Source organism: Diabrotica undecimpunctata, chromosome 8 (genome assembly GCF_040954645.1).
Source record: "Diabrotica undecimpunctata isolate CICGRU chromosome 8, icDiaUnde3, whole genome shotgun sequence".
Classification (NCBI taxonomy): domain Eukaryota; kingdom Metazoa; phylum Arthropoda; class Insecta; order Coleoptera; family Chrysomelidae; genus Diabrotica; species Diabrotica undecimpunctata.
Genome location: NC_092810.1, coordinates 128393559 through 128419338, shown reverse-complemented (window position 1 = coordinate 128419338; position 25780 = coordinate 128393559). Strand labels below are relative to the sequence as shown.

The following is a 25780-nucleotide window of genomic DNA, read 5'->3' as shown; positions in this document are numbered from 1 at the left end:
CCTCGTAATACGTATTACTCGATTTACTGCTGAACTTCGCGCAAATTCATCTACTGTTTCATTATCTAAAAGATAAGAATAATCTTTCGTCTAACGCAAACTGAAGGTGACAAATACAACAAACATAAAATGTGTGAATTAATTTAACTGATGATTTACCAATAAGGAATTGTTTGTGTAATATCAATATTTTCGAGACAGCTGCAGTGACAAAGAAAATTTGTTATAGTTGTGTCATAGGTATTTCGTAGAAATTATAATAAAGGGTTAACTTTTCAGTTACATATAAGACAGATGTTGACATTGATCTAAGCCTGTATTTTCTTTTGATTGCGTGTTAGATATTATTCACTATTTTTTTTTTATTTTAACTTGGGAATTAACCACAATTTTACTTTAAAATATAGTTTATTTTGACTGATGTTTTGATTTCAACTTCAAAACTTGTTAAAAATCGTTAAAATCGTTAAAATTAAAATTACCCTAGAAAATAGCTTCAGGATAATGCGTGTAAGGTAATAATACTCAATTCGTGTTGTTTCAAAGTTTTGTTGTTTCAAATGATTTTAAAAATGCTCTTAAATTCTTATTATGATTTTAATATTCAAAAAGTTCACTATATGATCATAGGTGTACAGTAAGAAATGAGACGGACCCAATAATTATTAGGTATAACACCACAATGAAAATAAATGAAGAGATCAGTGAAAAAAAATTAGAAACGTTCAAGAAAATCAACTACCACAAACAGTTCAGTATGAGTATTGGATGCCCTAAAATCGAAGAAAAAGAAGAAAAGGGGCTGATCAAAATGTTCGAAAGATACCTCGGTGGTGGACAGAACCGCCTTCCAGCCTCAGTTATGTAGGATTCTCTAGCATGGCCACGATAATATTCGAGACAGAGGTTGTTCAGACACCATCACCGTCAATGCCAGAGATTTACCTGCTAAAAATTCACCAACCATGAATTGCCAGCCGGAGTGCCCTGATTGGGACGCGACATCGACATGGCATTCATCCGATCTTCCATTCACGCATAATTCTCACCATTCTCACTATGACTGAATCCTTCATTCCTCTGTTCGTCCCTGTTTATGTTCAATCTCGCTACCTCCCATTCTGTTTTTTCTTCTTGTTTGCTCCCGGGCACCCTGTCTCTCTTCGGGTCGCCTTTCCTCTTGTTCCTTTTTCTTCAACGTTCTCTTAAATATATCTGAACTACTCTACACGTGAGACAGTGTACAATTGTTCACATTACAAGCATTTGTCATTTTGGTCCTTTTCAAAACTGTAAAGGTATGCCCTGAAACAACCATGTCCTGTGAGCATCTGCCTCAGGAAGTAATCCAAACGCCGATGGAATCAGCGACTTCGTCCACTGCACCACCAACCTCATCTCGTCCCATTCCTCTTGCCACACCATAATAGACCTCTCTCTTTCTTCTTTTTTTAAAACGTTCTCTTGCTATATCTTTATTTCTTCTCTCGTATACTCTTCCTCTTTTCTTCACTAACACATGCATCGGAAAATCGGAATACAGCCGGTGATAACCCCCAGCGCCTCGGATGAGACTGATCTGTGGGCACATGCCACTATTGTATTCTATTTTGCTCCAACCTTTATACCTGGTGTTCATAGTCAATTTAAAATTGTTTTCCTATATACTTCTGTAAACTTCTTGACAAATATCTGTTTTCCATTGAGTCACCCGTATCAACAGTTTAGGGATTTGCATACATAATTTATTGTTTTATTACTCTCTCATACATAAAAATACACTATAATAAACTTTTGAATATTAGTCGCGCTCTTTCAGCAAATTTGGTTTAACCGAATCATCGCACACTTAGCAGAAACAATGTTTAGTATTAGGCCGATAAGATTTGTTTATTTAGATTCCTCCTAACTAAATTATAATGGGAAAAAATTGAATTATTAAGTGGGTGTCCGTAATAATAAGTGTTATATTTTTATTAGCTAAGGTGACATTTTTAAAAAATTTCGATACGATATTACTGTCGGCGTAGCAATACAAGATTATTTTATGATTAGAGGGCGGCTATTCTCAAAATCTGGACAATTAATTTCAGAGTGAAGAAGTCGTATACTGGAAAAGAATGTACAAAATATTTTATTTTTACATTGTAATTATGACCTCTGAGCACCTGTCAAATGTGTTGTTTTTAATGAATATTTTGATGTATGTTTATGGTATTGTTCGTAATGCGCATAACTCCAGTTTTTCAAATTTTTATTACATATTTTTTTGCGTCTGATAGAGTCTTTAAGCATATACCCGAACTACAATACTCGCTAAAACTTGGTTACAGGGAACAGGCTTAGTCTTGTTCTTGCGTAAATCTTGCACGGTCAGTCTTGGTCTTGTTAAAATTAGGCGGTCTTGGTCTTGGTCTTGCGAAAACGCAAGAACAAGACCAAGACCAAGACAGATTGTGGGCAACACTAAAATGAGGTTTGGAAATTTATACTTTAAAAACAAAGTATATGGCAGTAGGCTCTGCAGAACAAGGTTTAATTGTTGATGTAAACCTGATCAGCTGTACAAAAGAATACAAACACCTGAAATTAGCACTGACTGAAGATGAAAACCACGTAAATGACACATTGCACAAAAGCTAGAGTACGCACAATCAGAAATCACTTAACTTAAAATCATATAAGAATGATCATCAATTATCCTATATTTGTCCACTACTCAACGTAGGCTTCCCTTAAAATTTTCCATCTTCAACTAAAAACTTAAAAATGGACCACCCAGAGAAGAAAAAAAAAGAACAAAAAATATTAGTATGGAGCTGTTAGTTAAGATACAGAAGACACTTTATGCTGAAACACAATGGCAATTAACTTAGTTGGACCTGTATAGAAAATGACAGAGAAGACAGATATTAGAGTGAATTTCTGTTTCGAAAAGAAAGACATTTCGTTACAAAACGAAATTACGATTTTCTCAATTTTCTATATTTTATTTTTTAGAAATGTTGTATTTACGATACTCTTTAATTTTTATGTAGCATTCCCTAAACCTCATTTTTTAACTCATTATTTTCCGAGATATTTTTAGTTTTCTTCAAATTTCGAGAATAAATTAGATTAGATTTTCGAGAAAGTAGAATTAAGTATTGAGTATTTAATGATAATATAACAAAATTATTGTTACTCAATAAGTAACTAACAAAAAATATAAACCATAATAATATGTAATGAATGTAACAATAAATGTGATATTATGAAAATAAGTCTAAAGTAAATGTTCAAAATGTCCACCTTCAACGTCTATACAAGTTTGTAACTGATATTCAAATGACCGAGCCACATTTCTTAACATTTGTGTGTCAATTTTATTAAAAGCTTCTCTTATTCTATTTTTCATATCATCTGGCGATATTGGAGCCTTTGATATGCAAGGTCTTTTATATAGCCCCTCATGAAAACATAAATTTTGGAGAATTCCGGTGATCGCAGTGGCAAACTGTTGGTCCTCCTCTGCCTATCCACCTCTCAGGAAAGTTATTATTTATAATGATTGTGACTAGGAGCAGTATGGTGAACTGGAGTACCGTCATGTAAAAACCACATTCGTTTTCGAATATTAAGCGGTACATTTTGCAGTAGTATTGGCAAAAGAGATTTTAGAAATATTATCCAGATATATGGCACCATTCACACGACCGTCAAAAAAATGTGGGCCAATCACATAGTCGCCAACAATACCACCCCAAACATTTATAGACCACCTAGTTTGACTATGAGTGTTAACAAAATAGGGATTGCTTGATGCATAGTAATGAAAATTATGCCGATTCATTATTCCATTTTTGTAAACAGTAGCCTCATCTCCAAAAAACACATAATTAAAAAAAAATCGGTCTCTTTGCACTTTCTGCTAAGGCCATTGACAAAAAGCTAATCTGCATACAGTTACATCAATTCTTGATGTAACTGTATGCGGTAAGGATGCAGTTTATGTTTACGAAGGATTTTAGTCGCCAAAGTTTGACTAATGTCATGTTGACGTGAAATTTCTGACGTGCTGATGTGGGGATCTTCAGTAGTAGCTACCCATATTCCTTTTCTTCACTTAGAACAGTTTTGGTTTTCTCCTTTTTTTCATATACAACTGACCCAGTACGAACAAAACGATCCATTAATTTTTCAAAAGCTCTTGCATTTAGCTTCCACCGTTCCAGGATAGTGCTCGTGATATATTCTGGATGCAAGAAAGCAATTTCTCCTAATACCCAGATCATACCTGTTAAATCTTCATTCAATCTGTCAAAACTCATTTTTAACAATAAAGACAAGCCACACAGACCGATTAAAAAGGTAATAATATGAAAACTGTCATTTTCAAAGCCTACTGTTTAGGCTTTAATAATATGAAAACTGTCATTTTTTCAAAGCCTAATCGACAGTGGAAGTGTGACGTCACAACTGTCAATTACTTTCCAAACAAAAGTTGAAATGCCCAATCTCAAGACTTTTTAATTTCTATAAAGTTAACATTTTGCTTCCTCTGCTGCTTTTTCTTTTAAGTATAGTGTTTTTTACGATAATACCATCATAATTCAGTGTTCTATTTCTATGAAATATAGTTTAAAAGTTTAAATTAAAGACATTCTAACCTTACTTTATTTATACATGCATTTTATTGCTATTTTTATAAAACAACATGCTTTATTATTTGCACAACCTTGTAAAATTGTTGTAGTAACTATTAGAATACTTAGATATTGCAAAAAGCGGAAAGATTCTGTAAAAAAAATGAAAAAATATCGAAAAATACAAATTATCCACACTAAACAAGGTTTGTTTGGAAAGTGAAACTGACAGATGTCAATAAAATCTACGTCATCACTTCCACGGTCCATAGTTTACCTTTGTAACTGACGCAAATGGCCTTTTACTTATTAATAACTGCGGGTCACAATCGGCAGTAAATTCCTGACTTAGAATACTGTTGATATAACAATCTAAAAATTGTTACATCAATTGTATATTGTTTTGCTTTTTGTTTTGTGTGAGTTATTTATTGAATAAAAATAATTGTGTGATATTATTATACAAAAAATATTCTTCTTATACATCTTGTAAGAATTTTAGTAATTTTGTATTTCATTAAGGAAATATGATAGATATTTCCATAATATTTATTGATACATTCATTGCATATTGTTATGGTTTATATTTTTTGTTAGTTACTTATTGAAAAAAAAATAATTTTGATATATTATCACTCAATACTCAATACTTATTTCTACTTACAAAAATTGAATGTATTCCCGAAATTTGAAGAAAACTAAAAATATCTCGGAAAATAAATGAGTTTAGGTATAGGGAATGATATATAAAAATGAAAGAGTATCATGAAAATAATATTTCTAAAAAATAAAATACAGGGTGATCCATTTAAAAAAATTTAAAAAATCGTAATTTCGTTTTGTAGTTCACCCTGTATACAAATTTTAGTCAATGATTTCAATTCAACTTAATTTAAAAACTACAATATATTGTTTACCTTATTATATAAAATAAATAATTGTTTATTCATTACTTCTTTATATACATGGTATTGATTTCATAGGGATTTCGAAATCAAAATGGTCATAATTATTAGAGGAATATAAATATGAAAAAATATATTTTTTTCCTAAGTTAATGGCACTGGCAAAGCCAAAAGGCCAGTCAAAAAAATATATAGGGTGTCCCATTTAAAAAATTGTATGTTTGCTATACCACGTAGTAATTAATCACCCTGTAGAATTACACATATTCTCCACGCATGTAAAAAACATTGCCTACATTTTTCTAAAGTTAGATACTGGTTTTTTAGAAAGATTTAATCTGACACGCCATATATTCGTAGTTTTCCAATTAAGAGTCTAATTAAATTATATTATTATAATTTACCAAGAACAACAACAATAACAATAATTAATTCTAGATTTAATAAATCAAGTTGATTTATTTATATAAATACCTAATATTTAGATAACTTTATTCTATAATAATTAAATAATTGTAAATAGCACAGAAAGTCTTGAGAAATTTCTAAGACGAGTATATAAATTTCAAATTGGTTACTTGCCATTTTTAGCTGCATTTAATTCACATTTCACTCTTTATTTGTTTCTCGCCGTCAATAAAATAAAAAGTACAGTGGATCTGTTGTTATGGAACAAAACAGTAGCAGACTAAACGTTAAACTTGCTGTACGTACTTTATGATCTTAAATGAATGTGTCAGCAATTAAATTAAACATCCTGACGACGTTTGCTCACCTAGTATAGGTTAAGTGCATGTGTGCATGAGTATATTCCAGACGGTGTTGCTTTTGTTATGTTTATATTATCATGATGTCGAAGGCGTGAGATAGGAGTTCTGGTTAAAACGTTAAATATTTGTTACGACGATTTAGTCCAACGCTTGGAATGAGAGGAGTATGATAAACATATTGATAGCAATAAAAAATGCAGTATTAAAATAACTAGCATACCTATAGCAGCTTTTGAGAGTTTTTAAAATGACTTTGAATTTAAGAAAAAGGCAGATGTTTTAGGTTTATAAAAAATATAAATAGCATTCCACAAAAAGTTCATTTTTCAGTTTATCTTATTTTACTACCAATAAAATTAACTTATCAAACATACTAACATATTAACTATAACTAAAATTCGGACTACGTTTTTAAGAGCACTTTAACCGATTTACATACCTCTTCAATCTAGAATGATAAGTACATCGGTATGGTATGTGAATGCCACACTTTATTTAATTTCCTTTTTGTCTCTAGTAATGGATGTAGAGAGCTTCTTCTCTCGACACACTTTAATTATAGTAGTAAAAGGCCATTAAGACGCCGAAGACGAAATAACAGCGACTAAGGAGATTGGTAGTTAATCGTGAATTATTGGTTCTAGATATTTTGGAAGTGAATCACTATATTTATTAGGTCAAATCTACGATTATTTTTTACACAAAAATGCTTAAATAGATCGGATAGTAAAATGAAAAAAAATTGTGGCTAAAAGATATTTCAGGAATAGTCAACTCTACACCGTCACGGGGTAATAAAAAAAAATGATACCACCGCAATTTGAACGGACTGTAAAAGTACCTATAACGTTGAAAGAAATATTCCCACGAAAATTTTTTATAAGTAATTCCGTTCGTGGAAGGCCCCAGAGTAATGGGGAAAACTGCGAAAAATTTGCAAAAATTTAATTTTTTCACCTTTTCTCCTTTTTTCAATTTTTTCCTTTTCGCCTATTTCTTTTAATTTTAGATTTTCAGGCTCATTGTAAACAAAAAAAGGGTTAAAAACCATGTAGGTAAATGTTTTCTAAAGTTGATCATTTTAAGTTATAAATTATTTACAGTTTGAAAAATCGAAAATCTCGATTCTTATCCGGCGGCATGTTACGAATATGACTATGCAAAAAAAATCATGAACATATTTTTTACGCCACTTATATGAGTTTTTATTAATTTCCAAAATGATTGGCAGGTCCCTAATTCAATGTATAATATATTGTAAACTGTATATATGTATAAACTACTGATTTTTCTATTGTTGCGAGATTATTGATACAAAATACATGAATTTACAGAAGATATATCAAGCAATCTAAAAAAAATTGCCATGGGTCATGGAGTTGTTCTTCGATCTGTCGAATATAAGCTGTACTTCTGATCTAAAGGCATCTATACCCTTTGTCAAATTGTAGAAAGCGGTTGTTTTAGGTTTCTTGACTTCAGAGCTTTCCGAATTATGCATCTACTATATTAGTATTACAATTTTCTTTTCTTTATACATAGAAAATCCCACATCTCTGGTTTTATTTGGCAAGAACTCAGTTGGTATTTCCCTTTTGTTTTTTTTTTATTCCAGTATATGCAAGTTTTTTTATTTTACATGTACTATTGTAAATCCAGTTGTCTGCAGTTATGTTTCGATCGGTGTTGACGATATTTTTGCAAGTAACACCAAGCAACATCTTTTTGCAAGACGACCCCTAACTACAGTCTCTATAGCAGGTAGGGGGCAAATTTACAATCTTACCCCATTTATTGCAAATTTGGATTCGTCGTAAGAAAATAAGTATTTTTTATAAGCAACATTATTTTCGAATTGTTGATAGATGGCTTAGAATCGGAAAAAACTATTTATCCTGACACCCTAGGAAAATTATGGAAACGATTTAATATCTCAAAAAATATACTTCCAAACGAAAGACCAAAAAATACTCGTTTAATATTTTTCAAAAATCTATCGAATTACACCAAACAAGACCCCGAACAAACAATCTCTGGAGGTGGGGCCGGGGGTAGGCCTGGGCCTACCTTATTTATTGCAGATTAGACTACGTAAAAAAAGATCTGATTTTTTTTATTCGGGATAGATGGCGTTGTGATCAAAGTAAAACATTCACTACAGATTAGAAGTCTGCAAGTTAATTTTTATGGTACAGTGGTTTCATGGTAATGAACACAGTGTTTTAAGAATGTTTTGTAGAATCAGAATCTGCAATAAAAAATGGTGCTTCCTATTTAAGATTTCAAAGTTGCACCATGGGGTACGGGGTCATTCGATAAATTTTGGAAACATATTAAACACCTGTTTTTTAATTTTTTATTAGATATATTAAATTGTGTCCCTAATTTTCCTAGGTTATCAGTATAAATTGTTTTTCCGATTATAACGCCATCTCTCAACAATTCGAAATAAATATTCCTGACCATCCCGCTTCTTTTATCACACCCTGTATAAAAATCAGCTTTTATACTATTATATATAACTTAAGTACAATTATAATTAAATGCGAATTAAGGGTGTTTGTCAACTGGTTGCTACGATAGTAAGTGTCTGGCAATAAATGAAGTAATTTTTAAAAGTATTCTGAAGGAAATATAAAAAATCAAATATTAAAAAGAAGTTATAAAGAAATGCATGATAACGACTCCGATTTTTATGCTACCAGATATTAGCAATCCTAGTCGAAAACTATCTGTATCTTCTGATGAGGAAACTTCAGATCCGGTTGTCACACCACTTCAGTCTACTCAATTGGATGAATATCACTGGACCAAGGAGCCGATCTTACCTCATTTCTTCGAAGCAGTAACATTTGCCGAATTCACGGATTCGAATATAGCAAGCCAGTCTCCGCTTGATTTTTTCTTTTTTTTTTGGAAATATTTGGAGAGGATCTTTTGCTCAGCAAAATGGCAAAACGTTGGATTTGTCACTGAATGAGCAAAAAGCATTTATTGGTATGCTAATTATTATGGGCTTCAACCATTTGCCAAGTTTACGTTTGTATTGGTCGACGGATCGGTCGAATTTCCATTCAGACAGCATATCTAGTATCATGCCCGTGAAAAGGTTTTTAAAAATTCTACGATATATTTACATATTAGTAATAACCAGGAAATGCCGAAAAGGGGAGACCTAAATTTCGACAAGTTGTACAAGGTAAAACCGTTGATTTCCTATTTGAAGGAAAAATTTCCGGACGCATATAGTCCAAGTAGAAATTTAGCTGTAGATGAAAGCATGGTTGTTTTCAAAGGTAGAACGCATGCTCGGGAACTGGTTATTTGTTAAATTTCTCTGTATATGAAGGCAAAACGGAAACCAATGAAGAGGGTCCTCTCGGCGAACGAACTGTTTTGGAATAGACCCAGCCTTTGGTAGGAAAGTATTACTGTATCTACTTCCATAATTTTTTTACCAGCTTTGCATTGCTCTCCAAGCTTCTGGATCGGAAATTGTTTGGTTGTGAGAGTATAAGATCCAATGGAAAAAAAATTTTCTACAGACGAAGTGTCACCCGATAAAAATTTACAGACTGGCGACTCTGGCAGTGTTGCTACCAGCAATATTACAGTGAAGGATAGAGGAAAAAAATATGTTATTGTGGCTAGTACCATACACAACGTAACAGAAAAATCTTCAGTTCAGCGTATGACTAAAGAAGGATCAAAAATCAAAAAAAAACTACAATGTCCAAAGAGTATTGAATATTATAATCGAAATATGGGTAGAATTGATCTTTTCGATCAACTTCATTCTTGTTACAGCATTGCCTGGAAGTCTTGAAGGTGGTGGTTGAAACTTTGGTACTATTCTGTCGATGCTAGTATTGTAAATACATAATGTATTATATACAAAACTTCAGCTTTGAATAAGCAGCCTCGAGTCAAACCTGAAACACAACTAGTATTCAGAAGCATTCTGGCAAATCACCTTGTAAACGGATTTTCTTCAAAAAAAAATCCAAGGTCTTGGTTGGTAATAGGAAAAAATAAAACAAAAAAGATGGATGGTAGAGCGGTTACTGTTGAGTACAGTGCGGCTGACAAATGTTGCCGACCACTTACCAACCAATACGACTTCAAGGAGATATGCAAGATGTAGTACAGAAAAGCACCCAAAAAGGTCTAGCGTAGCTTGCGCTAAATGTGAAGTAGCGCTCTGCATACCATGTTTCGCCCCTTTCCACAATAAATAAATATTAAGGTTTCTAAATAAGGTTTAGTTTTATGTTCTTTTTTCAAATTATTATCTGGTTTTATTTTATAATAATAATACATTTTCACCTTACAAAGTATTGTTTAATTACGAAAACAATTAACTGGTTGAAATTTCGACCAGAGATTTTATGGAAAATTATTTTGCATAACTGGATACAGGTTGAAAAATCAACGGGCTCAGAAAAGATTCTCAGACTGTTTTTTTAAATATTTTTATAAACTACTGTGATTTGCTCAGCTACATTTCTTGTTTGAAATATTTTTTCAAATTCTGTACAAATTCTTAGTAAATCCATTTTAAACATATTCCGTTTGTTACCTACGGGAGGGGGGGGGGGGTTGGGGTTTAGGGGGAAGCCCGGAGTAGGAGTTAGGAGCAAACTTTATTACATCCATTTTGGGGTCCCAAAATTGACTCTTAGCAAAATTCAGCTTGTTCGTATAATTTTCAGAGGTTCAGTGGCAGTTTCGTCTCCGACGATTGAAATGAATTTCACGAGATAAAAAAAATTAAACAACATAATATTACTACTATTAAGAAAAAATCCTTGAAACACAATAAACGATTCAAAAGAAATGACAATACCATACATAAAAGTCGTCTTTCTGTTTTCCGTCTAGATGTCTAAACGTCAAATGTAATTTTAATTACAATTCTGTGGTTTATTCCTAAAAAATATTGTATACTCGTAGTTTCAGCGCCATACTTTATTTTATTATCGTGATTTATTCCCAATAACACGATTCAGAAATAATGATCTTACTGTCTAAAACGGTTGACATTTGTAATTAATCATTATTTTTACTAGCACATTAAAAGTTTAAATTGGCATCTGCAAATAAATATATTGTAAAAACGTAAAAATAAAAAATTCAAATATATACAAACATAACTATAATAGTTACCCGTCTCCAGTTGAGTGTAACAAAGTTTGCATAATGTAGACCTTGAATACGGATATTATGTATTTTAGCCGTAATAACTGTTGTATCTTTTGTTTCATATTAGTAAACGACCTAAACATCTATTTTTATATTAAGTATAATATTACGTCATTTTTTTACTTGGGTACACTGTTGATTTTCATGTTTTCACCTTGGAAGTTAAAAATATATACAGTGCGCCAATTTTTATATATCATTACCAAATTAATTTTCATAAAATATTTATTTTTATTAGTGATATTTGTAGTAAATTATATTAGGAGATATTATTCAAAAGTGTTGAAAAGTCACGCTATATTTTATGAAAAGTAAAACTATGGAAGAGCAAATCTTTATAAATATTATTCTGAAACTGTTTCCGTGTATAATACTGTTCCATTTCTACCAATTTACAAAATATTCATAACATAAAATTTTTTCGTTTAAATTCTATTCTAATAAATATTATTCCTTGTTTGCATGTTTGATAAATATCCATTGTAACGCTCCTTTTACTTTCACACAATACGACTTTGGTAGCACAGGGCGCACAATGAATCGGGAAACAATTTTAGCGTTTTGGTTAATTAATCGCTGTAAAAAAATACAAAGACGTAATCGCCTACATTGGGTTCATCCAATCAATGGAAGAAGAGAAGAAGCAAGTTTATTGCATACACTTTTTGAAGATTTAAAAAATGACCAATATTTAGCTAGTAATGAAGTTATGGACGCATATAACAAAAATACTAATATTTATTTGTTCATTTTTAAGAAATATGAACATATGTAATCATATTGTTATCATATACCTATCTGGCAAGTGGCTGCACGTTTACTGAGCTTCATTATACCTACTTCTCCACACGAACATCTCTCAACACGTTTCTCCCCGCCACTACTCCTAAAAAAAAAAGGGGAGTACCCCTCCCTTGAAGAAGCATAAGCTTAAACAAGGTAAAAACAAGATAGTAAAACAGGTAAACTGGATGGTTTGTATACCTACTATCGCTTCAGATTTTTAAACCATTGCAAATTTTCCCCATTTTTTTAGAAACAGTGGATGGTAAGCACATGCGGCTTACTTGTCCATTTTGCATTGGATCAATGTATTTCAACTACAAAGATTATTATTCTGTAATTTTTGTTTGTTTTAGTCAAACTATGTAATTGTTTTTAAAACTTAAAATTTTGACAGACGTTATGTCATGAATGGCAAATGTCAACACCGAAACCAATTCGGTATCAAGTAGCGCCATCTATCAAAGGCTAGTTTAATATCAATCTATCCTCGTATATATACATCCAGAGTTTTATCCCACAACACTGATCTACTTTGTATCAGCGCAATTAAAAATTCACCATCTATATTTTCTGCCATTATGCACTTAGTACGTACCACTACAAGACTAACTGTCGTTACGTGTGCAAGCATTGATTTCATGCAGTGGTGGATCACTGTAAACACGGCAGTCACGGCACGACACGACCGTCGTCCATCGCAGAATCGCAGTGGCATTGGATTGGACGGTAATGGCACGATAGTTAGTCGTGGTCGTCCTTTGTGAAACTCGCCGTATATCGGACTAACGGAATGTACCGCAAACTGTCGTTACGACGTTTTGTCCTGTCCTAACGACCAAAGTCGTATTGTGTGAAAGGAGTCTAAGATTTTATAATAACTCTAGTGCCTAATAACACTATTACCTAGATATTTATTCTCTTTTTACTAGTCCAGTCAGCTATGATTTTAGTAATTAATTTTTGGTTGAGTTTATATTATGTTATGAATTCTGCAATTTTTAATTTATATAAAACAAGCATAAGTAAATATGTGTTTCTTTGGAGATTAATTGCAGTTAGTTACTAGAAATTTTTTGGCAATTACACTTTGATAGATTAGGTAGATAGATAATCGTCAAATCAGCAGTTGCCATATTGCAACTTATGTTTGCAATTAATCTCGAGAGAGACAAATATTTATTCGTTATTGTTTCATATAAATTAAAAATTGCAGAATTCATAAAATAGTATAATCGATATGTACTTTTTAAAAGCGTATATTTAATAAAGGTTATATATAAAGGTATAAATTGTGACGTGCAACGTTTTTACTTTGAAAAATGGTATAGCCAATATTAATTAATGCTTATAGCCAATATGAACTATAACTTATAAAAAGTCATATTTATTAACAAAATAAAACTGCATCAATTAACAAAGGTTTAAATCTTTATTTTTGAAATTTTTTAGTAGTTTAAATTGTTTACAGATGATGTGTGCGTAGTATGATTTATGATTTTTTTGTAAAACAACTGACCATGCAATTACTTACTTCACGAGTTACAGCGGCTATTTGCAAATTTTCATTCATAGGTCGAGAAGTTAGGTTATGCATTGGGCGGGTTCTAAAAATTATGTACCTACTGAAAATCCGGAAGTTGACGAAGATGACAAACTTCCCTTTAGAAGAGCTTGTAGACGATGTCCACCCGCAAAGAAAAGAAAAACCGCATGTAAATGTAATATTTGTTTGATGTTGATGTGTAAAAAGCCGGTTTGTTTAGAGTGCACACGCACACCCAAACTCTGCCTCGACTTTGCTGTTTAAAACCTTAAGAATTAAATGTTTGCAATTTTTGGTAAACTTGGAAAATTTTAAAAATTTTATATATGTTGTGTATTTTTTAAATTTTATACTTTAAGAAAATATGAATACATTGTTTATTTTTTCGTAATTTTGTGGTATCTTTATATCGGGTAAAACTCTGTAAAATTTCGCTTAAAATGTAGCAAATTTTTCCTATCAGAAAACTGAAATTATTACAAATTTAAATACTACATATTAAAGAAAGATTCATCCTCTAGAACAAAAATATAAATAAACTAAAAAATAATTGCACAAGGTATTAATTGTACTTATCAGATACCCCAAGTCTATCATTACATATTAAAGTAATGCTAAGAAAAGGAGAATTTATTAGCAGTTTATTATACAATAATATATCCAACCAAATCAACAGAAAAAATTACTTTCTTTGCTGTTCCACATATGTTTAATTTAATGTCACATGCTACCAGATGGATAACATTTTTCGATATTGAACCAATTTCGTTAATTATAGACTTTTAATTAAAATAGGTCACTACTTAATTTACTAAGTGGTGATATGAGCATTATGACATTACGATAAAATCAATAAACATTATTATAATTAAAAACACATCGATTTATTTGGTCTGAAGAACTCTATATAGGAAGTAGAATCGAAATTGTTTACAGAAATGCTTAGGCAGCTTAAAAAGTGTAATTAATAGGTTCATTTCAGGTCAAACGTATCACATTTTTCATAAGAAAGAAGGTTAAACGCGCAACGAAACGCTGATGGATCGATATATTAAAAGATTTTACAACTTTACATAAAAAACGGGTTTATCCTATTTTTTTAGTAAACTATATTCAAAAATATTATGCTCAAAATTTACATAATTAATGCACTAGCAAAAATGAAATGGTAAATCAAACTAAGATGTAGAATAAATAAATAAAAATGTAAAATACCAAATTATAACAGGTCATCAACTTCGTTTTTCAATATATATAATTTAAGGCATCGACTTAGAAGCCCTTCAGAAAAAAATCTAATAAAAGGGTGTTAAAGATTGATCACACATCGACTCGAAGCCATACATCAGAAGATCAAAATGGAGCAAGCATAATATAATAATCGAAGGAAGAAGGAGAAAAGTTTTTAGTTATGCAATTTGTTTTTTGCTAGACTTCTTCTTCTCTCTGGGCGCAGTCGTTAGTATATGTATAATGTCCGGTTCATAACGTCTTCCGGTTCCTAGTCTCCATTCGCGTTTATCGGCCCAGTCTCCTGGTCGAAGATCTCTCTCTCACTTTTTGGATTCCATGCAGGCATGTTGTTTTTGGTCTTCTTCTTTTTTTGCTCAGGTGGTTTCCAATCCAATATTATTTTCGATAAGCGATTTTTTCATATTTGAAAAGTTGTTCACGAATTAAAAAAAAGTTGTTCTAGGATGATTAGGTAAAAAGTTCGGATTTTTTATATTCGCAACTAATTTATTTATAAACATTAAGAAACGTAGTCCCATTTTAAAGATACAACTTAAAATTTCATAATACAAATTTTAAAAAGGATTAAAGAAACTTAAACAACATAGTCTGTGAATGTTAAAAATGAGGCCGAAATGAAGATTAGTCGGATATTCAAGCATATCCGTTGAAAAAGATCTTCGAAATACAAGTTTCTGTATCCCCGGTTCTAGTTGATCGATATTCATCTTTTTTTTTTAATTTGTATGAACTTTTTTCGTACATTAAAAACACACAATGTGATAATAATGTTGTTAATAAAAAAAAACAATGAAATTGGTTTAAACAAAAAAAAAGTCCCCAAAAAATGCAAATTGTTTATTATATTTCAACCTATTTTCTATTTTATAATAAAACTGTAAGTTTTTATCTTTAAAATGAGACTAATTATGTTTCTTGATTATTATAAACAAATTAGCTGCAAAAAAGAAATCGCTACTTTTACCTAATTATCCCAACATAACTTTTTTTCTTTTAAGTTCGTGTAAAAATGTTTTTTGGCTTTTTAAGTGTACATTATAAATAAAAGTCTTCACCTTTCATGCGGTTCCCTTGGAATAACCGTATCTTCATTATTTTGTCTTACGTTATTACAAAAAAGTGACCTATGGGAAAAATAATTTGAATAACTTAAAGTACCTAATTGATATATAGAGGTGAAATTTCGAAGGTTTGTTAAGTACTTCAGGACCCCCTTTGAGAGCAATCACAAAAGGTAATGTTTAACAAAAGTTATAAACAGTTAACGATTTCGTCTTATTTTACTGTTTTTGGGACAAAAAATTAATCAAAACAATTTTAGAGTTCGCTATTTTGAGGGTTTTTCTATCCCTTTGCAGGTAAAATGTTTATATGTATAAATAGATAGCTTTTTAACGGAAGCGAAAATTAGAAAAAATCCAAAAATTTTTCGCACTTAATTGTTAATAATTAAAAACAACGCCAGAATTTCCGCAATAAACTAGGTTTTCTTATTTTCGGTATACAGGGTGATTCACGACGAGCTTATACTATCTCAATATTTATCGAAAACTACTTCACGATATTTATGAAAATTGGTTTATGGGGATTACAAGTCATAACGAACTTAAAGAAAATATTTTATAGACATGCCACTTCCGGTTACACCGGAAGTGAACAGCAACTTAGTTATTTTAAATGGGATAGTATTGTATTTTTTGCGTAAATTTCTAGACAAAATTTGTATAAGGAATCATAGGTCAAAACTTGATATTTTTTGATTTATTCTTTTTTTAAATATTTAGACAGAGATAAAACTTTTCAAAGTTAATAGTTCATCCATTTACAAAGATAATGTTGTGAAAACTTTTGCACACAAAGAATAGGTAACTTTCTTTCCGTTATTTACATCGAAATTGAATTTCTAAATACAGGGTGTTCACAAATGATACGCCATTTCTTTAAGCTTACCATAGTAAATCAATAATTGTAAGTGACACACCCTGTATTTTATAATTTCAATAAAAAAAGAAATCAGTTGTCTCTCAAATAGTATTGGGATTTTCTATACCTAAAGTTAATACTTTTGAAAATAATTGTGGTTTAATGTTAAAGATAAGCTATTTTTATTGTTTCATTCTAGCAGGCCGTGTATAAATATGTCGTTATGTCATTATTTGTGTTTATTGGCATTTTGCAAAGTGATATAAATGGCTCGTTTAGCATTAAACAATGAAAAATGCATAAATGTACTTTTAATACATGGAAAATGTAACTACTAAACCATGTGCTTTATTTGCTAAAAGATATCCAGATCGACCAAGAACTACCCGTGACACTGTGAAAAGATTACTTAAAAATTTGACACATTTTGGTTGTTTTCAATAAAAAGTTAACATATGCGAAGCCTATTGTTGATAATAATGATTATACAATGTTCTTGGTTACTATGCTGCTTATTCCGAAACGTCATTACGTTGTTCAGCTAATTTAAAAACAAAACAAACATTTCATTCTCATGCTTACACCACAGTTCAAAGCTTAAACATACTATAATAAAAGAATATAATTTGTAACGTAATTACTATTTAAATGGGAATAAGCCACAATTTAAGGGGAAAGTACGTTTATTGACGTTTCAATTTCCACTTCGGAAATCGTTCTCAAAATACAATCATTATTAAATTAAACAATTTCTTTTTGTTTATTATATACTATTCTCTATAATATTTTTTTACTTTATATGCCGTTAAAGTAAAAAAACCGGTCCTTGTATATGGATCAGAGACATGGACACTATCGAAAAGCGATGAAAACCTATTAGGCACATTTGAACGAAAAATCCTTAGACACATATATAAGTGGGTAAAGGAAAATGACATATGGCGCAGAAGATATAACTTTGAACTGTACACAGCATACAACGAACCCGAGATCATAACATCCATAAAGATCGGACGTCTGCGCTGGATGGGCCATGTTGAACGAATGTTGGAGACTGAAACACCAAAACATATTATGAGACAAACACCAGTAGGAAGAAGGTCAAAGGGAAGACCCAAACTTAGATACATGGAACAAGTGGAGCAAGATCTGAAAACACTTAAGATTACCAACTGGAAAAACAAAGCAAGGAACAGAACAGAATGGCGGAAAATCCTAGAACAAGCCAGGACCCAGAAAGGGTTGTCGAGCTACTGATGATGATGATGAAAGTAAATTTACGCAATCTTCATACACAGCCTGGTAAAATAAAACGTTAAATATCTTACCTTTAACATTAGACGACAATAATTATCTTCAAAAGTATAAACTCTAGGTATATATGATGTCATTTCACTTAAATTATAAAATACAAGGTGTTTCATTTAAAATTATTGACTTACTGTAGTTTTAAGTTTAAAGAAATGACATATCATTTTTGAACACTCTGTATTTAGAAATTAAATTGCGATATAAATTCCTGAAATAACGTTACTTCCTCTTTGTGTGCAAGGGTTTTCAAGACATTGTGATTATAAATAGATGAGATACTAACTTTAACAGTTTGTCTAGATTTGCCAAAATTTTTGAAAAAAGATGAATAACTCAAAAAATATGAAATTTTGACCCAAGGTACCTTATACAAAATGTTCTCTAGAATCGTATGCAAAATATAAAAATGCAATAATATACAGGGTGTGCCATTTAAAATACCAAAGTTGCAGTTCACTTCCGGTATAATCGGACGTGGCATGCCTGTCCAAATATTTTCTTTAACTTCGTCATAGCTTGTCATCACTATAAACCAATTTTCATAAATATCGTGCAAATAGTTTCGGAGATAGTGTAAGCTGCTCGTGAAACCCCCTGTACATTAACGGAAAAACTCGTATATACCTTGCGATTTCGAAGTTCTGAACACGGTTATATTTTCCCCATTACCCTGGAGTAACAAGCTTATACAAGGTGTACAAAAAATAAATTCGATATAGTACCTAATAATTATTTAAAACTGGCATTATTTTGTTAATAAATGTAAAAGTTTGGAAAACAACAGTGTTCACCGTTTTATTTATAAAATAAATTTTTTTACTGTGTTTTTGCCAAGATAAGAATAATTATTGCATATCTAAATTTGTGCTGAGTAGCATAATAGTTAAATATATTATTTTGTGATAAAAGTAGTTGATTCCGCACTTGCTTTGATGTTTTGCATTATAATTAGATTAATATATTTATAAGTATTGGAAAAAACTTATTGAATACTAGAATACAAAACTGCAAAAAATGAATAGAATTGCAAATTTAATTGAATACTTGCCTATGAATTAAAATTGCGAAGTCCATATCTACGAAACAAACAACCACATTATTTTTCACTATCATTGGTAAACAACCGTCAACAAACAATTAGCGAATCGCTACAATTATATAAGCGCTAATAAAATTGTAATAAGTAATTGCTCCTAATTAATACGTTATCAGAAATCACAGATGAACTCGCACAGAGCGGCTACTTGCGCGCACTCGTATTTTCTACTAATGTGCGATTGAATACGCTGTTAGCGCTAATGTTGTTTTTTTCCTTCTGAGATCGTCAACTTGTTTTATGGCGACGCGAGCGGTTTTGACGCCGTTTCCATAGGGATAGTATTGGCGTCGGAGACAGCTGGGTAGGGGTTGCGACCACAATATATTTGTTATTGTGGAAACCGTGACCTATTTGTGTTTGTACCTGCGCTAAAGGCATCAAAGGAAGTTGCACAATTCCATTGACCCTAGATTTTGCAGTTAAGATTTAAAATGAAGGCAGATTGAAGGGTAGATACGTGGTTCAATATTTTCTGTTTCTAAAACTATAGACATCTTTTCCGCATAAAACTGTGTTAAGAATATTAAAGAAATATGTTAATATATAATTTCAAGGATGGACAATGTTACAATGTACATCACATATTCAATTTTAAGAGGATCGCAAATTGTTAGATTAGAGAGAAGAAAATATAAATTTCAGAAGAAAACTATACTCGTATTCGTTTTGCAGTATTGACCAATAATAGTACATTTGTTTCTTGTATAAAGTTAATAAATTTGTATACTAGAAAGTACTTGTATTAGTCCAGTAACTTGAGCGGAAAATAGGTCCTTACCTCCCAATTGTGTGGGACTACATGGATTTCGCTGAAAATTTGGATTTAAGCTTGTCTTACCCTCCTTTGAACAAGTTTTATTTATGTATGAAGTGTTATTTTTATTTTTAAGGGGTTAAAAAACTACCCCTAAGTGGAAAAAATAATAAAACACGTATTTAAGCGTGTTATGCATTAAAATATGATTGAATTAAGTAAAATAGACATATTAACTGGTAATTTGTACTTTAATACTAATTTTAAACCCTTAGAAACTACCGCCTATGACGTAAATAACGTTAAAAAAATTATTTTTTACGGTGGAAAATGCTTAACCTATAAATTATAATCAAAAACAAATTATTCATCGCTTGTGAAATGATATTTAATTGGTTTTCAGTTTTTAACAGACGACTGGAACGTTAAAAATAGTTTTGTACACATTAAATTTTTTTTTTTTTATTGAAAATTAACGTGCTCGGCAACAAAGGCCACTTACACGAAAACGGTTACAAATGTAAAACTGTTACAATTAATTACAGGAATATGTTATAGAGTACATACTGTTATAATACAATCAAAATTATATTTTATAATATAACTGAACGTCTCTGAGGAATTTTAGACTTGAGGTTATTTGATCCAAGTTATTGAGTATGTCTTTTAAATCACTTTTAAGGCAATAAAATAGTCTTTTTGTTGAATATTGATGACATTCGGTGAGAATATGGTTAACTGTTAGATGTGATTGACAGGTCTTACAAGAGGGTCGGTTGCTGGATGACATCAGGTATCCGTGTGTTAATCTTGTATGTCCTATTCGAAGTCTTCGTGTTACAATAGCGTCTCGTCTGGACATACTGGCAGAGATCAAATCAAGGGGGCTATCGACTAACTGTTGGATATGATGTAATGCTGAGTTATTGGTGTCCCAGTGTTGTTGCCATCGGGTTCTTGCTCGTTTCTTAATGTGAGACTTTAAATCTTTACTAATTTGTATATTAACCGTATTATCAGATGATGTTGAGGCAAGTTTTGCATGGCTGTCTGCAAGTTCGTTGCCTGTGATACCAATATGGGATGGTAGCCAGATTAATGTAACTGTTATTTTTTGGGAAGCGATTAGTTGGTAACAATCAAGGATCTTTTGGACACTAGGATGATCAGTGAATATATTTTGGATAGACTGTATTGAGGCTAGTGAGTCTGTGCATATTGCAACTTGTTTATCAGGTGAAGAAATGGATTTGAAAGCCTGAAATATGCTAAATATAGACGTATATATTTATCGATAAACATTTTTTCCTTGCTTATGACACAATATTTTATTAGTTGCAACTCTGTTAACCCTTAAAAACTACCCCCTTTGCTAATAAACTACAAAGCCCTCATTATTATTTGATTTTTTTTTATTAATTATTAGATATAAAAAATAATACGTAAAAATTATGGTAAATTACGTAAAACCATAGCACAAAAAATCAGGAACCATTACAATCACTTGATACATCTTCATCACTTCATCTTCTTCGTTAATTAGAGGGCAGTTTTGACCATTGCCGAGTAGGTCGCGCACGTGAGATTACAAAATAAACACCACGAAGATTCGCAACCTATTGTGCAATTACAAAAAATCCAGCGCTCCAAAATACGTATACTTTTCACGCTCCAAGCTTATCTCCCAAAAACTTTCTTTTTATTGAAGTTAAGGTTTGAAGCACTCGAAACAGGGGATGTACAAGACATACATTTTAATCGGTGATATATCAATTGTTTCGTACGATACAGTGACACCTTTGATTTAAGGAAGAAAAGCTTTCGTATGATGAGGGTCTGAATCTTTGGGTTGAGATTGAGTGGGAGATTAATATCTGTGGATGCTCCTATTAATGTGATTTTCGCGGTAACCGTTTTGGATGAGGGAGGGCTTGTTTTAAACTAGAGAGCTCAGCGGCTCTACTTGCATCATCGCAAAGGCGTATTGATCTGGATACAAGGGTATTAATGACTGAATTAATTTGTGAAGGTGGATGATAAGAGTTGGCATGCACGTCATGCAACGCATGCAACTGTCAACGTATGGTTTGGTTTTATAAAATTTACGCTTATACGTTTTGGTCGACGTCGTTCAGTCGCAGATCGGTACGATCGGTAAAAATTGCGAAATTCAATGGAAATGAGGATGAGATATTGGTAGAATAAGTTTAGAAAAATCTCTCGATTTTTGATTACGAACATGGGAAAACTATATAAATGTTATATACAAAGAAAATGTCAGGAAAAAGATACCCTGAAGAATTATAATTAAAAGATCACTGTTCTTATTTTGTCGGTATCAGTCAACTAAACTAAACTAAAGTTTAATCAGACTTAAACTATGCACATCAGACAACACAATCTGTTAAACTGATCCAAATAGCCATCGCATAAAATTAGAGACGCACAAAATAAATCATTCTGTATTGCGGCTGCGACTGCAGTCAAGCACAGTCGCAAGCCGCAGCCGCTCGAGCCGCACCAACGAAACCGTACCTTTAGTTAGTCTTTTGATTGATACTGTCCTATCATTATCCTCGTCTTGACTCTTGTTTTCAAATGAATCAGGTTATGAAGTAGCGGACAATATCGTCGTAGCTGAGAAGCTGATAACTTGGCTTATCATTATTCATACTCTATTCACGATTCAACCTAGGTTTCATAAATATCTTCAAACTCATCGGCGTTGCTCACTAACGTTGTTAGTTCTGCTATGGGTGTTTCTTTATCATAATATTCCATGATGCTTTCATCTTCCTCAAGCGTCATTATTTAGTAAAAAGCTCTTTGAAAGTCTTCTCTTTCACTCCACTCATGCATTTTCACTTTAAAAATTGTATTTAATGATGAACGATTTTCAAAGATTTATCAGATTAACTTTTTAACTAGTTCATCATACACTCTTTGGTAGAGTCGTTTCATTGTCTCAATAACACCCTTCCATCCTAATAACATCCATTGGTTGAACTTCATACTATGTTTACGCTTACTGATAGACACGCAAGGGCCAATTGGTAATACTTTCTTAATGTCACTTCTCGAATTAAAGCAGTTGAGTTGTGAGACAATTTCTATAAAAATAAGCCATTTATTTATTGGTTTTCCTTACCTTTCGAGTTGTAAAATATCACACATGTATTAAAAAGTAAAGAGAACAGTATTAATATATTATATTTCATTTTAATTAAGTAAAAATAGAAAAAAAAATAAGTCATATCAAAATAGTGTGAAAACATAGATGGAAATAGATAGGAAAGTCCTTCAGCGACAGTTTTTGCCTCTGAATTTATTGTTTTGTGTCCCATAAAGTTCATATTTTTATGCTTGTTGTTTTTCTTTCTCATATTATTAATGAAAAGTTTCTGAAGGTCCAATTCATTGACAAACATAATGAGTTCTATTTTAATGTCAGGTAAAAGACCTAAAATGTTGCAATATGTAAAAACAGATATAGACTTTATTAAAAGGACAATAAAAAACTTTACAAACTTGGATTTTGTGGCTGTCATAATTCTTTGGAATTCATTAAAATAAAGCCGTAAATTGGAGAAATTTTTTATGTCTACGCAATATTCACCGAGGTCATTACCACCCCCATAATTTGATAGACGCTCACATAAAACCTCCCTACATCGCTGTTTTAGCTATCCACCACAGATATTACTGGAATTTATGCTATTTCTGACTCGCAAAATGTATTATTTGTTGTCTTGGTATAAGTTAAAACGAGTTATAAGTTTGTAAAATTATTTTTTGTGTTTTTAGGCATGGAAAACTGCACTGTAAAATACTAAAATAATATTCAAATCAAATTAATTAAATTCATTATCATCATTCTGGCTTCACGATCCTGCGTGGGTCCTAGAATCCTCAAGAATTTCCCTCCAGTTGTCCCTATCCATTGTCTTCTTTCTCCGCCAAGCACGTAAGCACTTAAATTTTAAACTTAAATTGTGGCTTCTTCTTCTTCTTCTTAGCCTTCTGTCGTCCATGTTTGGACATAGGCCTCTCCCAACTCCTTCCATCGGTCTCTATCCTGAGCAACATATTTCCAATTTGTTCCTGCTATTCTTTTAATATCATCAACCCATCTCATCTGGGGTCTTCCTCTTGGTCGTTTACTTTCGTAAGGTCTCCAATGTTGTATTATATTATTCCAACGTTGGTCTTTTTGTCTAGCAGTGTGGCCCGCGAAGCTTCATTTAAGTTTGGTAATTTTTGTTGCTATGTCTTCGAATTTTGTTTTGGATCTTACCCAGTCGTTCCTCTTTTTATCTGACAGTCGTATACCTAACATTGCTCTTTCCATTGGTCTTTCTGTTGTGGCTAGTTTATTCATGTTTGCCTTGGTTAGGGTCCAAGTTTGACATCCATATGTCATGATAGGAAGGATGCATTGGTTGAACACTTTGCTCCTCAAGTATTGGGGTATTTTGCAGTTCTTAAGTATCCAACTAAGTTTTCCGAATCCTGCCCATGCTAGCCTTGCTCTTCTAGTAATTTCCGCACTTTGGTTCTCTTTGTCAAGTCTCAGGATTTGGCCTAGGTAGATATATTCCTGGATTTGTTCTATCTCACAGCCATTTATAGTTATACGTCTGGGCTCATCTGTGTTTGTCATTATTTTTGTTTTTTTCATATTCATTTTTAGGCCGACGTATTGGGAGCTGGCTGCTAGTTCTCCCATCATAATTTGCAGTTCTTCGAATGTGCTCGCTATAATCACTATGTCGTCAGCGAATCTGAGGTGGTTTAACTTGTTGCCATTAACGTTAATGCCATAGGTTGACCAATTGTGGCTTAGTCCCAATTAAAATAGTAATTGTAATAATATGCCACAAGAAAATAGCTTCAGAACAATATTTTAACCTTCCTATACTCTCTTGGATTTTGGCATTAATTGGTGCCACCCCTATACTTCGCACCGTCTGACCTGGAGCAGTAAAAACACCAATGAAAGAAGTGAGTCATTATTACAGTTTGTTATGGAGCATGATTTAGATAAACTAAACGTCGGAAACAAACTAACTTTCGCAACTTCACAACGAAAAGAGTGAAGTCGGTGTATAGTCGGTTCGCTATTCCCAGTCCGAATTGTCTAGTGAATTTAGTAATTATTTTTTTGCTAAGTTAGTTACTTTTTGACAGACTAAAAGTGGCTGGAAATTACTATACAACCAAGCACACGTACTCATAGCCAATATTAATAGTAAACAAACTAAATAGTAAATAAAATAGAACTTTACGAATTACCGACAATCAATATTTATTTATCTGCATCATATAATAATAAATAGGTAATTATGTTAAATTATAACAACTGAAATATATTTTTTAAATATATACTACTCAAAATTTTATGGGTTTAGTATACACTTCCACTATTTATACTAATTCTTCTTTTTTTAATGAAAGAAGTCTGTAATAAAAGTTTATTTAAGCTGTTAATACTGTGATCTAGGAACTTTTGTAGTGTAGGTTTCCAGCTATGAATCTGTCAAAATATGCCCGAATTGAGCGAATGGACCTTTTCATAATTAATATAACAGTGGCCACAATTCACGTAGCT

At 31.9% G+C, this 25780-nt stretch overlaps 2 protein-coding genes across 6 annotated transcripts in view; one reads left to right on the top strand and one right to left on the bottom strand.

Annotated features, from left to right (window-relative positions):
* LOC140447993 (uncharacterized) overlaps nt 1-19631 on the bottom strand; it is a 32822-nt gene extending 13191 nt beyond the window's left edge. The window contains exon 1 of one of the 4 annotated variants that reach the window (XM_072541014.1): nt 19368-19631. The gene's annotated coding sequence lies outside the window, so the exon portion shown is untranslated. Of the gene's footprint in view, nt 1-6112; nt 6248-19367 lie in introns of those variants that run through there. The other 3 variants (XM_072541012.1, XM_072541013.1, XM_072541011.1) reach the window with 3 other exon arrangements.
* Nucleotides 1-25780, top strand: part of hiw (MYC binding protein highwire) — a 415280-nt gene that overhangs the window by 144271 nt on the left and 245229 nt on the right. The gene's annotated exons all lie outside the window — the stretch shown is intronic.